The following is a 25,227-nucleotide window of genomic DNA, read 5'->3' as shown; positions in this document are numbered from 1 at the left end:
AAGCCCGCTTCTCCCTCTCTCTCTCTGCCTGCCTCTCTGCCTACTTGTGATCTCTGTCTATCAAATAAATAAAATCTTTTAAAAAATAAATAAATAAAGTAAATGGTACAGGGGAAACTAGAGATTCACATGTAATAGAATGAAACCAGACCCCTATTTACACTGCTCACAAACATCAATTAAAGACCTTGAAACTCCTAGAAGAAAACAGGGGGGGAGCTCCTTGACATGGGTCTTGGTAGTGATTTTTTGGAAGTCACACCTAAAGCAAAGCAACAAAATAAAAAATGAACAATTGAGACTGCATCAAACTAAAATCTTCTAAATACTTCTGCAGAGCAGAAGAAACTATCAACAAAGTGAAAAATAACCTACCTAATGGGAAAAATATTTATAAACCACCTATCTGATAAGGGGTTGATACCAAAACACATAAAGAACTCCTATACCTTGATATAAAAAAATACAAATAATCCAACTAAAAAATGGTCAAAAGACCTGACTAGATATTTTTCCAAAGAAAAAGTACAAAAGGCCAACAGGTACTTGAAAAGATACTCAATATCACTAGTCATTAAGGAATGCCAATTAAAGTCACAGGGAGATATTACCTCATGCCTGATAGAATGGCCACATCAAAAAGACAGGAGACAACAAATGCTGGTATGGATGTGGAGAAAAGGGAAAACTTGGATACTGTTGGTGGAATTAGAAATTGGTGCAACTATGAAAAACAGTATGGAAGTTCCTCAAAAAATTAAAAATAGAACTATTGTATGATCCAGCAATTCTGCTTCTGGGAATATATCCAAAGAAAATGGAAAACATTAACTTGAAAAGATATCTGCATCCACATGTTCATAGCAGCATTCTTTAGCATAACCAGGACATGGAAATTACCTAAGCGTCCATGTTGCTTGAATGGATAAAGAAGACACTGGGGTGCCTGGGTGGCTCAGTGGGTTAAAGCCTCTGCCTTCAACTCAGGTCAAGATCCCAGGGTCCTCGGATCGAGCCCCGCATCGGGCTCTCTGCTCCATGGGAAACCTGTTTCCTCCTCTCTCATGTAAAATCCCATGGAACAGTGAAATGCTAATGCCTCTCTGCCTACTTGTGATCTCTGTCAAATAAATAAATAAAATATTTTTTTAAAAAAAGACGACGCAGTGTGGGTGTGAGTATGTGCGTGAATGTGTGCGTATACACAGTGGAATATTATTCAGCCCTAAAAAAAACCAAGGAAACCTTATCATCTGATGGACCTTGAAGAAATTATGCTAAGTGGAATAAGTCAGACAGACAAAGGCAAATACTCTATGATCTCACTTACATGAAGACTCTAATTAAAAAAAATTTTAAACCAAAGTCATAGGAAAAGAAATCTGGAAAAAGACTGTGCTTACCTGAGGTTGAGAGGGCATGTGGAATTGGTTCAAACTTCCAGTAAGTAGATAAATAAGTCCTAGGGATAGAATGTACAATATGAGAGCTATAGCTCTACTGTTATATGATATATAGGAAGATTGTTAAAAGAGTAGATTCTAAGAACTCTCATCATAGGAATTTGTTTTTATTTTTATTGTGTCTATAAGAGAAGATGGATGTTAACTAAACCTATTGTGGTCATCATTTCATGATATATATAAATTAAACCATTACGCTATAGACCTTTAACTTATACAGTAGTGTATGCCAATTATTTCTCAAAAATTTCTCAAATATTTCTCAATAAAACCGGGAGGAAAAACAGCCTTTGCAACTTTCTATATTTTGTCTTTGGAACAATGCAGTTACCAGGTGGTGGGGGTGAGGGGGAGGATTGCCTGCTGGGAGAGGAGAAGCCATGTAAAGTGGAGATGAGACATTTCAAATAAGGAGCCCCAACCAGCCAATCTCCAGGCAAACTGACCTGAACTACCTAGATGAACCCAGTCCAAATTGCCAAATGGCAGAGTTGTGAGCTAAAAATTGGTTACTATTTTAAGCCACTAAGTGGTAATTTGTTAAGTAGCAAACATGAAATGGTAGACGTGACCATTTGAACAGTTTCTGGTGTCTGCAGGCTGGAAGGGCACAGGAATATGTAAAATCCCATGGAACAGTGAAATGCTAATGGGAAGAAGTAGAAGTGGTTGCCTAAAAAGGACTGTGACTGTAGGGTAGGTAGTATTGTACTACCATCGTGAAGGAGATATGAGGGAAATTAGGGAGAGCAGAGTCAGAACAAAGGAAGGAAGGGGCTTTAATCTTGTACAAATATATAAATTCAAGCCTGTGTCCTTAAGTACTTACTTCTAGGGCACAGTGACTACCCACCCACGTGTTGGCTATTAGTGTAAGCAGATGCTTGCTGTTCTACCTTCCCTGCCTGATAGTGATGCTCTGTGGACAGGTCTATGGCTTGGGAATAGACAGAGAGAAGTCTCATGAAGGCATGATGGTGTTTGTAGATTGACTCTGCTCCCAGCATTAAAAAAAAAAGGTGTTGTCAACATCTTGGGGGTGGTAAGAGAAGCCTGGGGCCAGTCTCCACAGGTACTCTGGTGACTGAGGTCAGCTGCCTCAGCCAAGAAAATCCACACTCACCATTTCCCAGTAGAGAGAATGACTACCGAGATGGCTCTCCCAGCAAGAAGATGCAGATCCAGGCTAGTCCACACTTGGTCTGTCACAGCATCAGATCTGGAAATGGGCAAGGGGAGAATAAGCTGTGTTGAGTATTTGATAGAAACCTATAGCAATATTTTCAATGGGGGCATCAGGTGGGGAAAAAGATAGTGAGGGACGTGATCAGAGGTTAAACTCAAAAGATGGGCCTTTAGGACCACAATATTAGCTCAAGTGGAAGAAAAACTCTCTGTGAGCAGTGAGATTTATAAGGCTACAAAAAATACCACTCTTGTAAGCAGCACTGTGTATGTACATTGATTTTCTCTTTCTCTGTCTGAAAGTTTTAGAGATCTTTCCATTCCTGGGCTTTTGAAATTTCATAGTATTGTAGCTTTATGGTGGACATATTTTTTATTAATTGAGCTGAACAATCAGTCCAACTTTTCAATCTGGAGACATGTCCTTTATTTGGGGAAATTTCCTTCTGTTTCTTTGATGAGTTTTCCCCATTATTTTCTCTGTTTTTTCTCTCTCTCTGTCTGTCCCTCTAGAAATGTCTTTTCTTCTTCTTCCAGTCTCCACATTCAATTTCTATCAGCTATGTCATCAACTTAACAATTGTCAATGTTAAGATTAAAAACCATTCTGTTCTTTAACATCCAGATGGCCAACAGAAACATGAAAAAGTGCTCCATATCACTCAGCATCAGGGAAATACAAATCAAAACCACAATGAGATATCACCTCACACCAGTCAGAATGGCTAAAATTAACAAGTCAGGAAATGACAGATGCTGGCGAGGATGCGGAGAAAGGGGAACCCTCCTACACTGTTGGTGGGAATGCAAGCTGGTGCAACCACTCTGGAAAACAGCATGGAGGTTCCCCAAAATGTTGAAAATAGAACTGTCCTATGACCCAGCAATTGCACTACTGGGTATTTACCCTAAAGATACAAACGTAGTGATCCAAAGGGGCACGTGCACCCGAATGTTTATAGCAGCAATGTCCACAATAGCCAAACTATAGAAAGAACCTAGATGTCCATCAACAGATGAATGGATAAAGAAGATGTGGTATATATACACAATGGAATACTATGCAGCCATCAAAAGAAATGAACTCTTGCCATTTGCGACGATGTGGATGGAACTAGAGCGTATCACTCTTAGCGAAATAAGTCAAGCAGAGAAAGACAACTATCATATGATCTCCCTGATATGAGGAAGTGGTGATGGGGGGTTTGGGGGTAGGAGAAGAATAAATGAAACAAGATGGGATTGGGAGGGAGACAAACCATAAGTGACTATTAATCTCACAAAACAAACTGAGGGTTGCTGCGGGGAATGGGGTTGGGAGAAGGAGGGTGGGGTTATGGACATTGGGGAGGGTATGTGCTTTGGTGAGTGCTGTAAAGTGTGTAAACCTGGCGATTCACAGACCTGTACCCCGGGGGATAAAAATATATGATTATAAAAAATTAAAAATTAAAAAAATTATTATTCAGTAAAAACAAAAAAACAAAAAAAAAATTCTGCTCTTTAAACACACTTTGTCTATAAGTTGACTTGACTCTGAAAACAGAACACAACACTCACAATACATGAATATGTGAACTATATTCACAGAATAATCAAGTAATATGATTTAAATCATCTTAAAAGAGGAAATAGAATTCTTATGTAAGTACATGTCTACAACTTCAAGGAGAAAGCAAAGAGTCTACTTTTCTTACAATCTGTGAGCTGCTCAGAATACAGACCACACTTCAGTTGGATTCGTACTTGAACCAATACTTTCTTAGAAACTTTGTTTTTCTTAGAGTTCCTACATTTGGGGTTTCCTGGGGGGGTGGAGGAAGTTCCTATGTTTCTAGGGGAATGTTTGCTAGAAAATGGGAATTAAACTATTAGTGATTTTTTTAAGTCCTGAGAATTATTAACCTTAAAAAATTTTGAAGAATTTGCCCTATTTGCCTGCCAAGCTTCTCCTTGCAGTTAGAAGACGATTTGGGTAGAAATTTGACATTATAACCTCAACCTAATGCCCAAATCTGTATGTAACTCTGGGAAATGTATACTGTCAAATGTATACTGTCAAGTTCCTTCCAAGTTCAGGAAGAGTGCTGTGAGGCAGGATGTCTTTCAGAATCAATCTCTTTTTTGATATGAAGCACACAAAATATTGAAAATATAAAAATGACAGGGCTGGGACAAGCTACAAGAACGTATTTTTCTGAGAGTATGTCTCTTATACATATATTGTAGAAATCACCCTAAGACATTGCCAGTACCTTGTTGATGTCAACTCAACTGTTACTAATCCTTACAGAAGTCAAACCAGAAGGCTTTAAGGAACACTTCAACTCTGATTGTGATTAAGGAGGAGGGGGGAACCTCTCCTTAGATAACTTGCACTGTCCTTGTCCTTTTAACAGTAAATATTAATTAATATAACACATAGTAATACCTCTTATTATATAATCTTATTATATTATGGTGTTATTTTATATTTATTATGTTAACAAACAATATATTCGCTTAAGGCCAGAAGAGTCAGTCTGCTTTGCCTGGGGCTCGAGATTGCCTTCTCCTCTGCTTCCTTCTGTTAGTGATTGTGGCATCAGATCCTCTCCCTGGCATGAGCTACATTATGTAACCCTGTTCATCGTCATGTCACCCCATAGTCTCCCACAGTTATTCATATTGATTCTTCCTCCCATCTTCTCTCTCTGCTAAGATTCTTAGACCCTGAAGTCAGCCTTAATTCATCTCCCTCAAAAACTTCTCAGATCTGGTAATATTGAATGTCAGCTTTCCTCTTGAATAAATGAATGTTTTCTGAGGAGTCCATATTCTCCTGACTTAAATCCCAGAATATCAGAGTCAGAAAGGACCTCAGAGTCAGCTAAATTTGTGGTTCCAGCCTGTGGCATTTGGACTTCCAGAGACTCTGGAGTTATTAAAAGTCTTGGAACAAATATATACTTATAGGGCTTTTTTTTTTTCTTTCCCTGGGCAACAAAATTGACACCATTATCATGCAGTAACCATAACTTTTTTTAATTAAGAAAAGTTTTCATACTCTAAAAAATATGAAAACCACTGATTAACACCAGCTCCCTCATTGTACAAAAAAAAAAAAAAAAAAAAAAAATATGCCCAGAAAGTGATTCGATTTGGCCAAGATCACAGAGTAAATTAGGATAATATTGGGGCCTTGTCATAATTTTTGGATTCCCAATCATCAATTCATTGTTCTTTCCAGTAGTCCAATCCCCCAAATACTGTAAGCCTCTCAATTGCATAGCAGCCCCCACAGACTCTACTGTAAGAGAGAAGAGAAGGTCCCCATCTGGCTCAGGCTGAATTGTAAGAATACAAGTTCTCCCTCCACAGCAAATACGAACCTTTATTGAAAAGTATTGCCAAAATATAACAAATAATATAACAAATAAATCCTTACAGAATGCACTATTTAAGTATTTTAAAACAATTGCCCCATCTTTATTCAGATAATCTAATCTTGTGCACTGCTCCTGCCATGGGTGAAAGAGAAGCCCTGGATCCGAGAGAGTCACTGATTTAGTCCCATCCATAGGCTTTCCAGAAGCTTAGGGCATGGCTCTAAAAGAGCAGGTTGGGGTCCAATTTCTTCCTCAGAGATTTGGAATTAGAACTCTGAGATACAGAGTCAGCTGGAGGAGGCTGCTGGGCAGGAAGACAATGATGAAATGTTGGGCCTGGTGGCCATTTTCAGCCACAAGCCCATAGTGAAAGAGTAAGAGAGGGAGAGGGAGAGAGATTGGGAGAGAGAACGAGGGCAGATGTGTACACGAGGGATCACACAGCTACCTAGAGAGAAGGAAGGAGAGAGAAAGATCTGAAAGAGAGCCCCTTGGATTCAACTTTTCTAGCTCCCACTTCCCCAAGATTCCAGAAGCTGTCTGGAGCTTAAAATAAGTTCTTTACACTTAGGATGAGTTGAGTAGAATTTGATCTCTGAATCAGTGGCCAGCTCTGGGAGAATAAATTCAGATCTCAGAGTCTCACAGTCTCAGACATGAGGGTTACTCAAAACTACTTTCTGGGTGAGTGTGCCTCATCAGAAAAATGAAGGACGGGAACACTTAAATTTCAATCAGCACTGCCCCAATACACTTCAGTGCTGATGTTGGGTACTGGTTGGGGAATTGAAATCATCCATTACAAGAGTCTTGGGACACAGGAGACCTCCATGCTATATGATGCCACAGAGACCTCATGTTAACCCCAACTATGTCTGAATTCTGTTCCTGTTCAGAAGGAGCTTCTCTTACGTACTTGAGAATAGGAAAGAAGGTTCTATACAATCATTCTGACATCCTTCATTTCAGTAAAGAAAAAAATTTAAATTGATTTTGAGATTTCTGTTCTATAAGGCACTTGATGTGAAACATTAGTTCTAAGGTGATTTAGAAAAGAAAAAAGCATATTGTGGTGTTGAAACATATTTCTCTTTTTTTTTATTCTCAAGGTCAAGAAATAAAAATAATAAGCTTCCAGTGGGGTGATAGGAAGAGGTTACCAGCAAAATCCCATGATGGAAATAAAGAAGAAAAGAAAGACAAAGCAAGATTCCAGTTTGAGAAAGATGTGGAGAACAGATACAAAACCAGGAAGGAAAGCAAAAGACTGTTAGTGATCACCAAGATCCTTAAAAAATGCAAGAGTTCTTACTAATTCATCTAGGTGAGCAGAGGTAACAGACAAAAAATAAGGGATGGACGGCATGAGGCCATAACTGGGAATCTCAGAGGTAACACATAGTTAAATTCTACCTTTGGCTTAAAAAATTGAAAAAAAAGGAATTTGAGGAAATAAAGAAGGGAAATTGTGTAAAATGAGCTGTTGATGGGGAGAAAAAGCAAGTACATGAGAAACACGGAAATATCTACAGAGGCACTCCTCTGTAACATACATTCCAAATTGCTAAGAGATTAGTTAATGGATTTAAAGAAATCCTGATGGTTACATCCAGGGAATCATTTGAACGTCGTATTTCAGGAAACTGTTGGGAGTACGTACATTTCTTCAAGATATTAGAGGGAAAACTAAGGAAAAAAATGAGCACATGGGACCTAATTTTCTTCTTTTCCCTTTCCTTTCCAAGAAAGGCCTCCCCAGAGGGCATTATGCTAAGTGAAATAAGACTTAGAAGCATTTTTATGATGACTGCTTTAAAATTTTTGTCAGATAATCCTAACATCTCTATCATCTTGGTGTTGGTATCTATTGCTTGTCTTTTTTCGTTTAGTCTGAGCTCTTCCTTGCCTTTGGTATAATGAGAAATTTCTTTTTCTTGGACATTTGGAGAATTACATGTTCTGAGACTCCAGATCTTATTTAAACCTTCATCATATCTGGCTTCCTCTGATACTACTTGGGCAGGGGAAGAAGATGGGAGAATCTCATTATCTCCCACTGAGGGTAGAAGTTCAGGTTTTCCACTAGGCCTTTGTTGATGCCCAGCTGGGGGCTCTCTCCTCACAGCTGGGTAAGGGTGGGGTTTGGCTCCCTACTAGGCCTCCACAGATACCTCCCCAGCTGGGCAGCATAGGGGTGCCTCATCCCTGCTCCTCACATGGTCTCCATTGACATCATGGTGGGAATGTTGGGGACCCTCACTACCGCTGTGCAGTGGTGAGAGTCCTGATTCTGCATTAGGCCTCCTCTGACACCATCCCAGTGGGGATGGGGAGGGGCACCTCAGCACTGCCAGACCGAGATGGAAGTCCAAGGTCCCCAGCTGATCGCAATTGACACTGCTACATGGAGGGATGCTCATTACCCCTGGGGGATGAACGTCTTCGCAGAGAGTTTGTGCTCCTTGTTCCAACTTCACAAGGGGAGAAGTCCAGGCTCCCCACTCAGCCTTACTAGGATGGGTAACAGCGGGCTCAGATTTCTCTGAGGCGTCTGGCTGAAGTAGAGCAGTCGTTGTCTAAAACGTTTCTGTCTTGCTAGGCTGCTCCTTTGGCTCAGAAGAGCAGGCTTCCCTTGGGACTTTTTGGGGTTATACTCATTGGCCTTTTCAGGTTTCCAACTTTTTCAGCCCCAGGTCTTGGATAGATGAGGCAAAACACAAAGCCCAGGGAACTCACACCATATTGTTCCTCAGATTTCCGGGTCTCTAGATGGTCTAGCTTCTCCTCTCCATTTCTCAGAGTTTCCCAGTGTTTGTTCTATACTGTTTTATACTGGACAGGGTTTCAGTTGGACTTAGTGGAAGGAATAAGAAGAGGCCCATCTATTCTCCCTTCCTGTATGTAGAGGTTTCTTACAAATCATTTTACTACAGTTGATAATAGCACCTCCAAGGGTTATTGTGAGGATTAAATGAGTTAATTGGGCCTTTGGTCCAGTATCAGACACATGGTAAGCCTTACCATGCTAAGTGGTACCTCATGTTGTTATTAGATAAACAGTATAATGTGGTTGTTAAGGGAATAGATTTTGGAACCGGGTAACCCAGGGTTTAAATCCCAGCTCTTACATTTAATAAGTGTGGTAATCTTTGGGAAATTACTTAATTTCTCTGTGCCTATGTTTCCCAATGTAAATGGTCCTTATAATAGTTTCTTCCTTGCAACATTATTGTGAGAATTAAAATGCTTAATATTGGGTGCCTCGGTGGCTCAGTCAGTTAAGCCTCCGACTTTGGCTAAGGTCCTGATCTCAGGGACTGGGGATTAAGGCCAGACCAGGGCTCTGTGCTCAGGAAGGAGTCTGCTAGAGATTCTCCCTCTCCCTCTGCCTCTGCCCCTGTCCCTGCTAATGCGCTCTCTGTCTCTAAAATAAATAAATAAATCTTTTAAAATAAAATAAAATGCTTAACATATCTAAAGCACTTAGAAGTTTGCCTGATCAAAGTAAGCTCTATTTAAGTATTAGAAATTATTCCTTAAGCTAAAGAACTTCATTTTCTCCTCAAAACACCCTATAAAGTAAGGAGTAGAGCATGATTGTGTCCATGTACAAAGGCACAGGAGTTCTGAGGCATGTGGTAACCTGCCCAAGGTCCCAGAGCCAGTAAATGGCAGAGAGAACCTTAGCCACAGGTCTTCTGACGTCAAGTCTGGAGCTCATGATGTCACATAAGCACCACATGAGGCCTGGTTAGGAGTGCAAGGTGAAAGCCAGTATTCATGCATAGAGAACATGGCAGCCAGACCAGCACAGAAATTACACCTGGGCTGGCAGGGCAGTGGGAGGAATAAGGTAGAGAGAGGGACAGGCAGGTTAGGTCTATGCCAAGAAACTGGTGTTGAAGAAACCACCCAGATGATTTCTAATGAGAGCCTTACAGCCTGGAAAGAGTCCTGTGGACATCTCCTGTTCACAGGGTTTCCCTAATAGCTCACCACTCCCACTCCAGGTCAGCCAAACACTCTTCAGGGCCAGTGTAGTTCCAGGAAAGCAGAGGTGATGCTTTCTTCAGTTCAGAATGTCCTCGGACTCCTGGAGTGGGCTCCCTCCTCAAGGGGTTCTTGCTGCTGCCCCTGCCCGGCCTGCTGTATATATCCTTCTGAGCCTTTCCAAGCCCAGCATCTGCCTCGGGGCCTCCATTCAGTGCCACCAATCTTCCTGGAGACACCAGCCCACCCTGAGTTCACCCCTACCTAAACTGAGCATTTCCATTGCTGCCATGTTTCGAGATGCAGTAAGCACCATCTAATGTCTGGTCTTCTATTTCCCCTGATAAGTTTCATATGTCTAAGTCATGCAACCAGCAAGATCATGGCTCTTGAGGGCAGTACTTGCATCATCTAGGTTTTGATGAGGTGTAGACTCACAGCATTTGACGTAGAACTTGGTACTGTGTGGTGAGTCAATTAACACTTGTTAACTCTGAAAGAAAAGGTCACAGCCAAGCAGAGCAGCCCATAGGTGTGGTATATAACATCCCTGGGAAAATTTTTTGCAAGGCCTTATCTAACTAAAGACTTTGATTAAATACTTTTTTTTAATAAAATGTGTGGACCCCTGGAAAGTGTAGGGATTTAACAATACAGATTCAAGGTAATAGGAAGGAGTGGAAGAAATACTTTAGTTTGTATTGTTCAGTCATGGCCAATGTCCAGGGACCATCTTTTTCTGCGAAGGTCTAGGAATTATCACTCATGGTCTTTACTGTCGAATATTCTTCTCCTGGATAATTTTTTATTTTCCACACCCAAAAAGGAGAGCAATGCTGTTATTACTTACAGAGTTATGACTCTGAACTCATCAATATTGAAACCATACAGATATCATCTCTGCATTTATTTAATACCTATTATATCACTTATGCAAGGCAGTGAATTATGCATTGTGTGGTCTGTGTGTACTGGTTTCCAATAATTCTCCCATAATTCATTATTGCATTTTCTTGATAATGACCACAATTCAAGTCTCATGTAGGGAATGCCCAAAAATGTGACCACTATTATCACTTTGGGGTCATATAAAACTCACAATTTGGAATTTAAATAGCATAAAGACAGAACAACCTATCTTCCAACTAACCCTGTCTTCTCTTGAAGTCTAGGCTGAAATCCCCACATTCTTAGAAAGTGGTCTCTGTCCCTATTGATATCACCCTTGACTTTCACACATCCCCACCAGCCAGGAGGATAGACAAGGGGCCTGCAGGCTGAATGAGTAAAACTGTCACATTCTGTTAACAAATGTTTGTCCCTCACTCCCAGAGAGCATGATGCCACCATATCCACTGGAGACAAAGCAGGACACTGGTCAGAAGGGCCCATCAGCCTTCTCAATTCTCAAGCCATGATCTGGAAAGCCTTTGGAGGAAATGGGCTTGGCCACCTCTGAGGACAGCTTGAGTTAGTGGGCAAGGAACTCAGGGAAAAGTGAGTGAAGTAAACCCTGTGTTACAGCAGTGGAGTGTATATAGGGTGAAGGATGCCAACAGACTTCCCACTGCCCTGGGATGTTGTGGAGCAGAGGAAGCCACAGTCAGAATAGGAACAGACAAAAGCAAATCGACTACATGAACTCAAACCCAAAGCTAAGTGGAGTTCTGTCTTGGTATTCTAGAGTCCTAAATATCTCCTATATCCAACATGAATGAGTCCCTTCAAACCAGAGCATCAGCACCTTTAGAGAGGTTCAGTCTCACGAAAGCCCACTGTGCTGGCTGGTGGGAAGGATCAGCTCACAACCGAGCTCTCCTGGAAGTAGGCCAGGTCACAGGCAGAGACTATGATCCCCTGAACACGAATCCTGGAGCAACTTAGGCAAGCAGTGACCCCCTGTGCAGGGTCATGGGTCAAAGAGTGACCTAAGGAAAGGAAATAGGGACTAAGTCTCTGTGGTTTCTGTGAGACCCAAGTCTCACAGGGATCCAGCCAGGTGCCACTGCCAGCACCCCCAGGGGATTTAAGCAAAGTCTCGAGGAGAGCACTGTACTCCTGAGGAGGGCCCCGGGCAGCCACCTACATTCCCTGTGCTAAGGTTCTCAATGCAGCCAAACTTTTGTGTGCCCCTGATCCTCCCAACATCAGCCCGGCCTGTGTCAGTAGGGGCATGGCCCATGTGCTGGGCTACCAGGTCGGGAACAGTGGCCTTTTCAGGACAACTTAAAAAAAAAAAAAAGAAAAAAGCCCCTAGTAAGTATTAAAGAGGAGTGAGATTTTCTTTCTTCCCTGCGTGGCAACTTCCCATTCCACTTGGCATTTTGAGCCACATACATGTGCAGGGTTTTGCAAAGCTTGAGAGGGAGAGAAGAGACTAGAGGATGAGGTGGGAGAGGTGTTTTACCCCTTGTGAGTCTATAAATTCATAAAAATATTGCTAAAAATATCCCATTCAATTGTAGCACTGATGGTATCCATTAAAATATCCCATTACAAATATCACTAATAAGGTCCGTTATTTTGTGATTTAAAAAGTCACCCAATCTCTTTGGCCACTAATCACTCTCTGTCACCGTCACATTCACTGCTTCGACCATCACCACCAGTATGACTTCAGAGTTTGGCTCAAAGGAATGTTATCAAGTAGGTGAATTTCTGGCTACCCTGAAATCATAAAAGCAAGGGGTATTTTGATAAATACCAAGTATAGAATTTGTTTTTGGCTTAACATTTCTCAGGCCTTGGCTGGCCAGTGAATAGCATTTATTCATATTTGCCTCTGTTTGCCATTCTAAACAGACTATTCTGGGGCTTTTCCCACTTGGAAAACAGAGTTTCTAACTCTGTTGCCTGTTTAGGCACAGTGTCTCATAATCTAACCTTACAATATACAGAAATGAGTGTAATGTAATAAAAATAAACTATTATAACCTAATGCTTCCTGGGAGCACCATGAAGTCCTAGGGTACCTAGGGCATTTAATTAACTGAGAAACCAATGCTTGTTCAATGTTCTGTACTTGTTTTAAATGCAATCTAGCATAGTACAGAGGTTTTTGAATGTCAGTGGACATTGGGATCTCCAGGAGAAGACTTGTAAAAACACAGATTACTGGATCCCATTTCTGAGTCTTTGATTCAGCAAGGAGAGGGTGCATTGAGAATTCGCACTTCTGACATGTTCCCAGGTGATGCTCATGTTGCTGGTCCAAGGACCACACTTTCAGAATCCCTGGCCTAGTACTTAAAAGCAGTAACTTTGCTATCAGAATGACCTGGATTTCAGTCCTTTAACTTTGGGTTAACTATATCACCTCTCTGACATCAGTTTTCTCATTTGTAAAACTACACTTCCATCATTAGGCTATTTTGGGGATTAAGTGAGATAAGATATGTGTGATGCTTAGCATGGTATCTTCTCCAGGTCACAGTTCAGGCCATGTTTACTGACCGTAGTACCATTTCCCACTGTACTACTCTTATTACTGAATTCAAGTAGAAAATTACTTGGACTTTACCTACAGTTGAGCTCCAACATCTAACCTGCTACGACATCATAATGAGATTGATAACCAAGACTCCAAGGATATAATGAATTTTTCATGTTATCATAGTGGTTCTCCATCAGAAAAACATATAAAATGAATATCATTTTTTATAAGAAACATAACCCTGAAAAAAATCTCTAGAGAAAAGAGCTATAATAGAATTAATTTATTATAGTCACTAAACCTTATTGAATATGTTATTATCAGCAATCTAAAAGATGATACGTCCCTCCAGTGGTTAAACACATATACAAAACCAAGAATCATCATGAAAAATTGTTTAATCTTGATTAGTACTTCAGGAGACTTGGCATATCCTTTGGTCACAGAAAATTCTAATAGCGTGTTTAGGTGAAATTAGCTGCTACTAATCTGCGTGGTTCTAGAGTTTCAGAGTTGGCAGAATAAATAAGTTGGAAAGATACTCACCATCCCTCCATCAAATACCGATCTAGCACCACCATCATTGTAAGATTCTGAATGCTTGGAAGCTCATCCTGGCCTCTTTACATGACTTGCATCTAAATTCTTTTCTGTGTTTATTCAGAGCCACTAAGAAATACAACAGATAAATTAACACCCAAGATTCCAACCAAACCCTTTAAAATAAGTACAACATTCACATTAGAGAAAAGTCATATTCTGTGTTGGCTTTGAGTATCCCAATATTTACAGTGAGAATAAAAAATTAGTAAGTGTCCCTAGGCTTCTTTGGTTTGACAGTCTCTTGGGCATGTAAGTAGAAGCAGAAGCGACCTTTATCACCCAGTGCCCTCTAACACTGTAGCCCAGGAACGAGCAAACTCTAGTCCTCTCCCTAGCCTCCCATTTTGTAAATAAAGTTTTACTGGAACACAGCCACACTCATTCTTTTCCCTATTGTCTAAGGAGATTTCCTGCTACAATGTCGCACTGAACAGCTGTGAGAGACCATGTACAGCCTCACCTGTTGGCTCTCTGGTCCTCCACTGAAATAGCCCACCTCTGTGGGGGTTAGTCAAGGTCCTTTGGGAATAAATGTAGCAGGAAAAAAAAAATGGAATCTCCTTTCTTAAACTCTCTGTACAAAGAGATCATTTGTCTTCGATAAAGTAGTTCCCTAGTATAGTAACAATATATTAGCCTTACTGTTGGTTTCCCAGTAACTGCAGACTGCAAATGTTCACGAGCCCTTCCAAATACTTCGTGTCATTAGTGATAGAACCCCAGCCATAGGCAATATTCTACTCCAAGCCAGAAGTTGTCCTCGGTGTTGCATTATTCTTGCTTAATTTAAAGAATCAGACCTAATTTTATTAAGGCTAATGAAGTCCCAGAATCTTATCAATGGCTAAATAACCTCTCTCTGGGAGCCACATGAATATTTCAGAAGTAGTAGCTCACTTTAAGCATCTAGAAGCCTATTTTATTTTATTAGAACATGGCATTGGCCTGTGTTTATAAATGGATTTCTATTTCTTTAATAGGTTGCTCAAGTACTATACTTGAGGTACAATTTCTGATTTTTCTAGAAAAAAAGGAGTTAACATGTATTTGTTGGATAAGTGTTGAGTAAACAAGTAGTATATATCAGAGTGGGAAGAGCATGCCCTTTGGGGTCAGAGAGATTCATTCACCTGTCAGACTTTCCTCCTCCTATGAGCACATGACAACCCTGTGAACCTGTTTCTTGCCCTTAAAGCAGAAGTCATCCCTACATCATACATATACAGTATTTTAAAGAATGGTAGGAATTTTCAAGAATGCATATAAAACATAGTCAGACCCAGGCACGTTGGCATGTCTACAAGGGGGAATTTAGTGAATGATACTTAAGTGGATCCTATGCTTGTGTGTCTGAATGTTTGCATCCCCCCAATTTCATATGCTGACATTCTAAGGCCTTATGTGATGGGTATGGGAGGTGGAGCCTTTCAGGAGGTGCTCAGGTCATGAGGGCGGAACCCGTGAGAATGGAATTTTATGTTGCTATGAAATGGACCCCATAGAGTTCTATAGCCCCTGCCACCATGTGAGGACACAAGATGTCAGCAACCCAGAAGAGGGTCCTAACCCAAACACGACCACACTGGCACACTGATCTCAGACTCCCAGGCTCCAGAACTGTGAGAAGTGCAGCCACATCATACTCAATCCTTTGTGGGGAGCCATGCACAGTAAAGCACTGAGAGCAAACAGAGAGACCTGAATTGCATTTCTGCTCCGATCTTCAGCTGTGTGACTTCAGAGAAGGCACTCACGGTCTGACTCCCAGCCACCTTACAATGATAAAGCAGATCTCTGCAGTCTTTCCAGATCTAAAAACTCATCTCTGTTCATGAAGTATCACACATGCGCACTCTTCAACGGAACAGGTGACTATATGCTAATCTAAAATGGTTCCTGATTTGGGACAAGTTTCTTAGACACTTATACCCCGAGACTCCTCGTATTTCCTATCTTCTGGGTTGCTAACATTTGGCCCTTCTATTATCTGGTTTCCAGAGGTAGTGAACACAATAACTCAGGAGTCCCCAGTTGGCTTGTTCTGACTCTCCTCTCCCTATGTAAAGACACAGAAACAATCCTTTCGTCTCCTATTCTAGAATCTTGCTAGAAGTTGGTGTCATTCTAATTGGTTTACTCTTTGCAGAAATCATTTTAATCCCCTCTTTGAAAAGGAGGGCAATATTACCAGTCTCTAGGCTTTAGAGTCCTTTGCTCGTATGGTCTTAGCTCATTTACTCTTCTGTACGCTGTTTCGTGGGTTAGGGGCTGCAATCTTGCCAGCTGTGCTTTCCCAGGTCCTTGTTCCCTGGCTTCCCATCGGATGCAGGCTCTGAGGAACCCTGGAACCTAAGAAGAGGGGAGAAGTGACTCTCTTCTCATCTTGGCTATCAGTTGGGGTGGGGGCAGCAGCAGGAATAGGGCAGCCTCTAATGCAACTGGGCTAGCACCAGGGGTGGAGGATGTTGGGGGGGTTGGCCTGGCAGCCCCCATGAGGCCTGTTCTGGAGTGTCCATTCTTGACACGCAGGAATGGTTCAGGGAGGCACTGGTTTCCTGTGGTTGTTCTTTCAGTAACCTGATTATTTTTCTCTTGCTACTCCAGGCTTTCCACCATCCTCTTAATGAATTTTTGTATTAAGTTCCCTCTGCTAGAAATACGTAAATGGGTTCTCTTTTCCCAAATGGATCCTGACTAATACTATATATAATTTTTCAGAGCTTGAATCTTTAAATGAATTTAAACCTGCTCTATGATCATTACTTTGAAACCTGTAGCTCCAAAAGTCTAGATACAACCAGCCGCTCATTTTACAGAATCAGACCAATAGAATGTAAGGGAAAAAAAGTGTTCTTGTCAAACTCCAATAAATAAATTTGAAAAAAAGGTCCAAATTATTTAATACATTGAAAAGTGCTCATCACAGTGCCTCATAATTTGCTGTGTGACAATATACTTGCTATGGAAATATTTTACTGTGACAATACTCACTGTGATGAAATCCATTCTACAAACAACTTTCTTCAGAGTGGTTTTTTTTTTTTTTTTTTTTTTTTTTTTAAATCTCAGGATTATACAAAACCACCTGATAAAAATAGGCACAATAATCCCTGGGCTTTTAGTTTCAGAATCTGTTTTCCCATCTGTTAACCAAAGTCTAAGTCTATACAACCAAAGTAAAATGGAGGGTTGTGTAATTATCCTTTGACTCAGAGACAAATAAGAATATCAGAGTAAGGAAGGGACATCTGTGCTCATTTTATTCAACACCTGTTCAGATATATGATTCCTTTGAAACATCTAATAACTATGATGTAGATATCTAGTCTCTCTTTGAATATCCTCACTGATGGGGAAGTCATTATCTTGCCAGACAGCTGATTCATTTGTTAGATAGCTTGAATTTCCAAGAATGTATCCCTCTTATTAAACCCAAGGATGAGTAGGCATGACTATAGCTTCTACTTATGGGCACTGGTTATTCCATTTAGGTTTATAAAGAGTAACTAGATTCCCTATTCTCCTTGAAAGCTGTGTAAACCAATGCAGAGATAGCTATGAAGTTCCTTTATGGAACAATTCCAGCATCGTGGAGTCAGGTCAGTGACATGGGGAAGTTCTCGGTGTCAGGAGCACCTTCTGAGTACAAATTAAAGGCTTACCTCTTCCCTGGAAATGATGAAGTTGAAAACATAACAGGTCTTCCTTTCACACTTGGGAACAGGCTCCTTCAGAAGGCATAGCTCTACGCCTTCCACAGAGTGGCAAACTTTTGGAAAGGTCTTAAGACTCTCTTAAGAGTATCATCATCATAAGAGACATTGTCTTAAAGGACTCTCCCCTTTATCCAGAAACATGAAGGTCCTGCATAACTAAGAAAAACATACTTTTTTTGAGAATGTGACCCAGTGATATGTATTGAAAATATTCCTTGCTCATCATTGTGCTACTGTGAATGGTGGTGGTGGAGCAAAAACAGAGATAAGAGGAGAGCCAGCAGGAGACCTATTCTAGAATTTAGTTGGAGACTTAATTTAAGTGGTTTTGCATGTCATACCTAGAAGCTTGGCTGTTAACTTTCAGCAAAGAGTAGGCACTGGAGACTGGTAAGCATGACTACAGCACACTATAGAAAGATTTCCCTGGTGGCACAGTAAAGCATGAATTGGTGGGAGACAAGCTTTATGGGATGTCAAGTAGTCAGAAGCAATAAACAAGTGAAGGAGATGGTGTCAGTGGGGATGTACAGGACAAGGATCAAGCCAAAGGGGGTAGAATCAATAGGATTTAGAGACTGAATGTGGAGGATAAGGGAGAGGAACAAATAGAACATGATTCTCAGGTTTCTGGCTTGGGCAAAGGGGCAGATGGTGGAGTCATTCACAAAAGAAGGGAACACAAGAGGAATAGCAAGTTTAGGTTACTGGGGGTGATGAGTTCCGTTTGGGGCAAGTAAATGTGAGTGCCTCTAGATCGTGACAACACATATGTCTCACAGGAAGTTGGGGTAAGTGGATCTGGCTTTCAAGAGGGAGGGACAGGAAGTGTAGATTTTGGAGTCATCAGCATGTGGGTAGTAGCTGAATCCATGGACAGTATGAATTTCATTCCATCATTGATTCATGTACTCATTAATCTGCCCGTGAAACTAATACCCATTGCTTACTTTGTACCAGTAACACTATATGGGTAGCTAGAATGTTTATGCAGCAGTGAACAATGGACAAAGTTCTGGGATCAGGGAACTTACAATCTAGTTGAAAGAAGACCTAGAATAAAAAAGAAAATACCATACAATGCCAGGTAATATTAGTACTCTCAAGAAAAATAAAGGACAGTAAGGAAATAGAGAGTGTTAAGGGATCAGAGAATTCCTCTCAGAAGAGCTACAGCTGAGCAGCTGTAGCCTAATAGGAGAGAGAATAAGAGAGTGTAACCCATGAGAAGACAGGAAGAAGAAAGTCCTCTGTGGAAGGACATGGATGGGCAAAGGCCCTGGGGTAGAAGCCTGTCAGACCTGCTTGAGAAACACCAGGGATCTTCCAGGAGAGTGTGCAGCATAAAAACAAACAAGGAGGGGCACCTGGGTGGCTCAGTGGGTTAAGCCTCTGCCTTCGGCTCAGGTCATGATCTCAGGGTTTTGGGATCAAGCCCCCACATCGGGCTCTCTGCTCAGCAGGGAGCCTGCTTCCTCCTCTCTCTCTGCCTGCCTGTCTGCCTACTTGTGATCTCTATCTGTCAAATAAATAAATAAAATCTTAAAAAAAAGAAAAATGAACAAGGACCAAGAGCAAGGACAGAACTATGGAGCCCATCAACCTTTCAGATGAGAGCAAAGAAAGGAAACTATGGAGGACTGATTAGAATTATAAAAGGAAGGGGGTGATTTTGTATTCTGTGGATTTAACACCACAGTTTGATAGTTCTCTTCCCAAATATCCACCATCCCTATTTATAATGGTGCTTATAGGAGCACCTAGGTGGCTCAGTCATAAAGCAGCCACCTTCCGCTCAGGTCATGATCCCAGGATCCTGATATCAAGCCCCGCATCAGGCTCCCTGCTTGTGGGAAGCCTGCTTCTCCTTCTCCCACTCCCTTTGCTTGTGTTTCCTCTCTCACTGTGTCTCTCTGTGTCAAATAAATAAGTAAAATCTTTGAAAAAAATAATGGTGCTTATACGTGTAGCAGTAGAATAAGCCAAGAACTCATCTCTCCCTTACTCATTCCTTAGCTACACCTATAGTTTGGTGAAGGCCTTCTTCTGAGACTTTCCATGTTTGCTGCCTCTCACCAGAAGTTCTGGGGAAGGGGTGGGGTGGAGACCAACCTCTCCTTCAACTTCCTCTTCAACTTTTATCAGGTGATTCCACCGAATGGTGACTTCCTCAGAAAAGCTTTACCTCAAGCCTGGAGACAAAGATTGGATCTCCAGTTATTCACTCCTAAAGTCATTCGTTCTCCTTTGGGCCTAAAGACTTGTTTGTTTCATATTCATCTCCTCCTCAGCAATGAACCTGATGAAGGTGGAAAGCACAGCTGTGCTGTTCAACCCCTGAAGCTTTTGTAGCATGAGATACAAAGTACATGCAGAGATCACTCTATGTGCCCTTGCCCTACAGACAGAATGTACTAATGACTCTGAGGATCAGTTACTCCCACAGCAGGGCCCAGAAACCTTTCCTCTACCTCTACATATGTGGAAAACATCTCTTCAGTCCCACTGATCCTCAGAGCAGAAATTCAAAAGAAAAGGACTATGAGTTTAATTTAGATTCAGTCCTGATAATACTTGAATGTTTCCTTTTGGTCCACTACTTCTTTAGCAAAACAAGTGAGTTCAAAATGGTTTATTATTTTTTGAATAAATAGAAAGAAATATTTGTTCTGGCTGCCATTCTATTAAAAAAAGAGGGGGAGGTGGGGCACCTGGGTGGCTCAGTGGGTTAAGCCGCTGCCTTCGGCTCAGGTCATGATCTCAGGGTCCTGGGGTCGAGTCCCGCATCGGGCTCTCTGCTCAGCAGGGAGCCTGATTCCCCTCTCTCTCTCTGTCTGCCTCTCCATCTACTTGTGATTTCTCTCTATCAAATAAATAAATAAAATCTTTAAAAAAAAAAAAAAGAGGGGAAGGTAATGTTTATAGCAGCAATGGCCACAGTTGCCAAACTATGGAAAGAACCAAGATTCCCTTCAATAAACGAATGGATAAGGAAGATGTGGTCCATATACACTATGGAGTATTATTATTATTTTATTTATTTAAGTGCTCAATTTTAAAAAGAAAAACTGGACCCCAAACATTGGATATAATTGAGGGACTGGATAATATGTCTTTGGTAGCAATCTTTTCTGAGATTGAGAATCCTGGTTTTCATTTAATTCTCTCTCTTTCTCTTTCTTTCTTTTCTTTTCTTTTTTTTTTTTTTAAGCTTCTAGGACGGACCTTGAGAGCTTGTTTGAAGTTCTAGTGAGGAGCCCAGCTATTCCTATACCCTTGACGGGAGACTCCTCTATCTGGGTAAGTGGTCCTCTTCCCCCCCAGCACATTGCTTGGGGAGAGACATATGTGGGGCGGTGATGGAGGACGTGGACACCGGCCGAGGCAGCCAGATCAGGCGAATCAACCCTGGCGGATCAGTGGGACACAACAGATGTCCCAGCCAGATCACCCTCACATCCCATTTCATTCTCTTTGACCTTAAATATCCCAGGGATTGGTCCTAAAACCCATTAACTTTATTTGGACTACATAAGCATTATTAACCACAGCTATTCTACCAGCCATATGTGTTCAGGGTTTTTGTTCAGATCATTACTTTACATAGACTGAGGCTACGTGCATCACCGCCAATTAACACAGGCGTTTTTCCTTCCCTTTCTTCCCTACCCTACCCTTGCCTTCTCTTTCTTTTCTTTCTTTCTTTTGGTTATTCTACAAAGAACAGTGAACACAATATTCAAGGGTCAGAACTTTTATGAATAGCCAAGCTTGATATTAATGGCCAAAAATATGCTGATGAAAGGTATCTTATCCTTTTATTGAATCCAAAAGCATTCATTTTTGTTTATACCCACCTCTTTTCCAGAGGATCTTCTCCATGTAAGAATGTGAAGCTTATTTATTTAATAATGTTATGCATACATTGAACTGTATTCTCAGAAGGACCTGGAAGTTATGCAAATAAATGTTCAGGGTATAGTATTAATTATAGATGTTTTCAGTTTTCTTCTGTTTAACTGTATTCTCTGAGATTTCTGCGATGAAGACATTGCGTATGTGAGAAAAATAAAATTACATTTGCGAAAGAAATAGAAGTTACCTTTGAAAATGTATTTTGTCCTAGATTTTAGAATGTATCCCAATTGATCACTAGAATTATATGTTCAACAAAAACTGATATATATTTTTAGCCAAGAAGATTTGATAATTAAATACACTTCTAGGACCTGTGGGATTTTATCAACTATTAAGATGGTAACAATGGGGCTGAGTTACCTTTTTAGACTACTGAACTCTTGTCCTAACTTCACTGAATACCATCTTTGGTTTATTGGAAGGGATGGAGGAGATGTTATAACAGCAAATTCTGCCCAGTGGAGAACAAGTAAGCTGATCTATAACACTTAGTCAGAGTGATACCAGCACGGACAGGAGCTATGTAAGTGATTTGCTAGCAAGGTACTAATGATCCATGATGAAAAAGGAATGTCCATGCTACCTCCTAATTAAGACAGGATTACTTTAAAAGAACAAAGAAACAAGTTGCTCTGTGCTCTTCTAAGAGGTCATCATAAGGAGCCAAGGAGATGATGAGTCTGAACCCTACCTCCCAGGACAGTTTCCCAGCCTGTGGAAAATGGCCAGTATCTGAATGGTTTCTGTGGGTTGGCCTGGACAGAACTCACTTTTCCCACCAACGTGAATGCAAAACTGGCTTAGCTTCGGAAATGGCTAAATTCATCAATTTACTCACTCATTCATTTATTTAGACAAATAACTTTCGAGCACCAGAGCACCAACTATGTGCCAGAGGACGTTCTAGGTGTTGGGGACACTGGAATGAAAGAAAAGCCTAAGACCCTCCTCTCATGAAGCATATGTTTTAATGGAGAACAAAGAGAACAAACAGACATAAACAAAAACATAAGGCCAGGTACTGTTCAGGATCAATAGATTTTAGAACGTATCCCAATTGATCACTAGAATTATGTGGTCAACAAAGACCGATATATATTTTTAGCCAAGAAGATTTGATAATTAAATATACTTCTAGGACCTGTGGGATTTTATCAACTGAACAAAAGGATAGGGGATGCCAGAGTTTCCCCCATCCAGTAAGGTGTAAATTAAATAAATTAAATTAAATAAATTAAACTGAACAAAAGGATAGAGAATGCCAGAGTTTCCCCCATCCAGTAAGGTGTCCAGGGACAGTCTCTCTGGGGAGGCAACAGTTGAATGACTGGAGGAGAGAGCTTTGTGAGTAGAGCATTCTAGGCAGCAGTAACAGCAAGTGGGAAGACCCTGAAATAAAAACATTTTGGAGGGACTGCAAGGGCGTAGTGTGAACCATGTGTGGCGAACAAGGGTAAAACAGGGTGGCCTCGGGATAGAAGAGGGATGGTCTTGCACATCACGGTAAGGATTTTGGATTTTACAGTGTGATTTAAAGTTGCCGGAGGGTTAAAACACAAAATATGGATCTTACCATAATAATTGTTTGACTCTGTTGAGAGATAGGGGCAGGAAGTGTTCATGTGTGTGCAGCGAGATAGAGGAGGTGGTGTGGGCAGGCTAACTCCACACATTTCATAAGAAATCGCAGCAGTGTCCAGACCTTGGAAAACAATTGAGAAACAGTACAAGAAAATTATTTAGAATTAGAGACATGAATATTTTTGAAAAAGATAAAAAAATTCAATGTGATGACTCGGAGAGTAGAAAATTGAGAAAGAATGAAAAGAATTGGGAAAGAATGAAAAAAATGGAGGGTTTTCTGGCTCTCAAATCTATGCATGTGTGTAAAGGCGATCTTAAAAACTTAAAAAAAAACTTTTTTAAAATATGCAAAACGCAGAATGATAATACGAAAAGAAGACAGAAAGGAAAAGGCAGCACTGTCTAACTAACAGCAATTTCTTCTGTGATGGAAATTACATCTAATATGGAACGTACTTGAAATATGACTAACGTGACTGAGAAATAAATTTAACATTTCATGATGTTCTAACAAACATACATTTAAATAGCCACCTGTGGCTAGTGGCCACCATATGAGACTATGCCACCATATGCAATGGCCTGACTTTACCTAGGATCTACTTTGTTTCTACAGTTGACTCTGCTTTCTCCCGTTTCATCTATTTTTCTATCTCTACTGGATCATTTCCATCTCCTGTGCTAAAATATCATTTATCCATCCTTTTAAAAAGTGCAGCTCTAATCCTATCCCTCTGTGACTGTCCACCCCATTTCTTTGTTCCCTGTATAGTGAAACTCAAGAATTATCTGTATCTGTGTTATCCTACACAGCAGCCACCCAACTAGCCAGATGTGGCCATTTAAATTTAAATTAATTAAAATTAAATAAAATGTAAAAGTCAGTGCCCTAGTTGCACCAGCCACATTTCAAATGCTCAATAGTTACATGTGGCAAGCAACCTGTGTATTGAACAGAGACAATATGGACATCTCTATCCTCAAGGACAACTCTCTTGGACAGTGCTGATAAGCACTGGACTGAGGGCCAAGAAAACACGTATGCTTGCTGGTAGTTTAGCAGATTTAGTCTGGAAGGGTAAGAAAGTTATCTTTTGGGACACCTGGGTGGCTCAGTTGGTTAAGCAGCTGCCTTCGTCTCAGGTCATGATCCCAGCATCCTGGGATCAAGTCCCACATCGGGCTCCTTGCTCAGCAGGGAGCCTGCTTCTCCCTCTGCCTCTGCCTGCCATTCTGTCTGCCTGTGCTCGCTCTCTCTTACTCTCTCTCTCTCTGATAAATAAATAAATAAAATCTTAAAAAAATAAGAAAGAAAGAAAGTTATCTTCTGGCAATTTCTTTTTTTTCAGTGGAATAGCAGTAAGGTCATCGAGTAAGAGTGAGAAAGGAAGGTGGGGGATGTTGCAGGAAGGAAGAAAGGAGATGAATAGGAAATAACTTTTCCAGTGCTCAGGAGAGTGAAGGATAAGGAAAATAAAGAGGAGAGTTTTCTCCAAGGCAAATTGGAATCATTATGTTTTATTTGACTTTCTTGCTTTTCTTAGTGTTGGTGCTAAGTGATAATCCTTAAATTTGGCCAGTGTAGGTGGGGATGGAAGCATGAGTCAATATTCCAGTTTCCCTTGTATTGACTTTAAATCAGACCAGGCTGAGAAATCTCATTGCCATGTCTGTGACTGTAACCTATACAGCAGGAAGGAAGGGGAGGTGCCTTCCTGGAGATGTTTTGCAGTGATAAGGTATGGGAACTTCCTCCCTTAAGGTTCTTTGAATTTTAAAAGGTAGAAACCAACACAATCAAACTTAAACAAGAAAAGGAGATGGACTATAATGATGCAGGGGTATCTCCTAGAACCCATGGGAGGCAGCTTGGGACTTAAACTAGAGGGAGCCAGGAGAAATAGAAAGCTCCCAGAGAACCAGGTTGAATCATATTTCTCTCTCTCTCTTTCCTTCCTCCTCCCATA

The 25,227-nt window shown here is 40.9% G+C and overlaps 1 long non-coding RNA gene across 2 annotated transcripts in view; it reads right to left on the bottom strand.

Moving 5' to 3' along the window:
• The window catches only part of LOC106007138, a 32,444-nt gene extending 13,275 nt beyond the window's left edge, over positions 1-19,169 (bottom strand). For both annotated transcript variants that reach the window (XR_001181705.2, XR_006604653.1), the window contains exons 1-5: positions 17,705-19,169; positions 16,231-16,391; positions 13,986-14,108; positions 2,587-2,682; positions 1,404-1,462 (exon numbers count right to left, since the gene is read on the bottom strand). This is a non-coding gene — a long non-coding RNA (uncharacterized LOC106007138). The remainder of the gene's footprint in view (positions 1-1,403; positions 1,463-2,586; positions 2,683-13,985; positions 14,109-16,230; positions 16,392-17,704) is intronic.
• Positions 19,170-25,227: the final 6,058 nt, after the last annotated feature.

Source organism: Mustela putorius, unplaced genomic scaffold, assembly GCF_011764305.1.
Source record: "Mustela putorius furo isolate JIRA1106 unplaced genomic scaffold, ASM1176430v1.1 tig00537227_pilon_pilon_pilon, whole genome shotgun sequence".
Classification (NCBI taxonomy): Eukaryota; Metazoa; Chordata; class Mammalia; order Carnivora; family Mustelidae; genus Mustela; species Mustela putorius.
The sequence above is the reverse complement of the archived record's forward strand: the minus strand, read 5'-3'. Positions and strand labels throughout refer to the sequence as shown.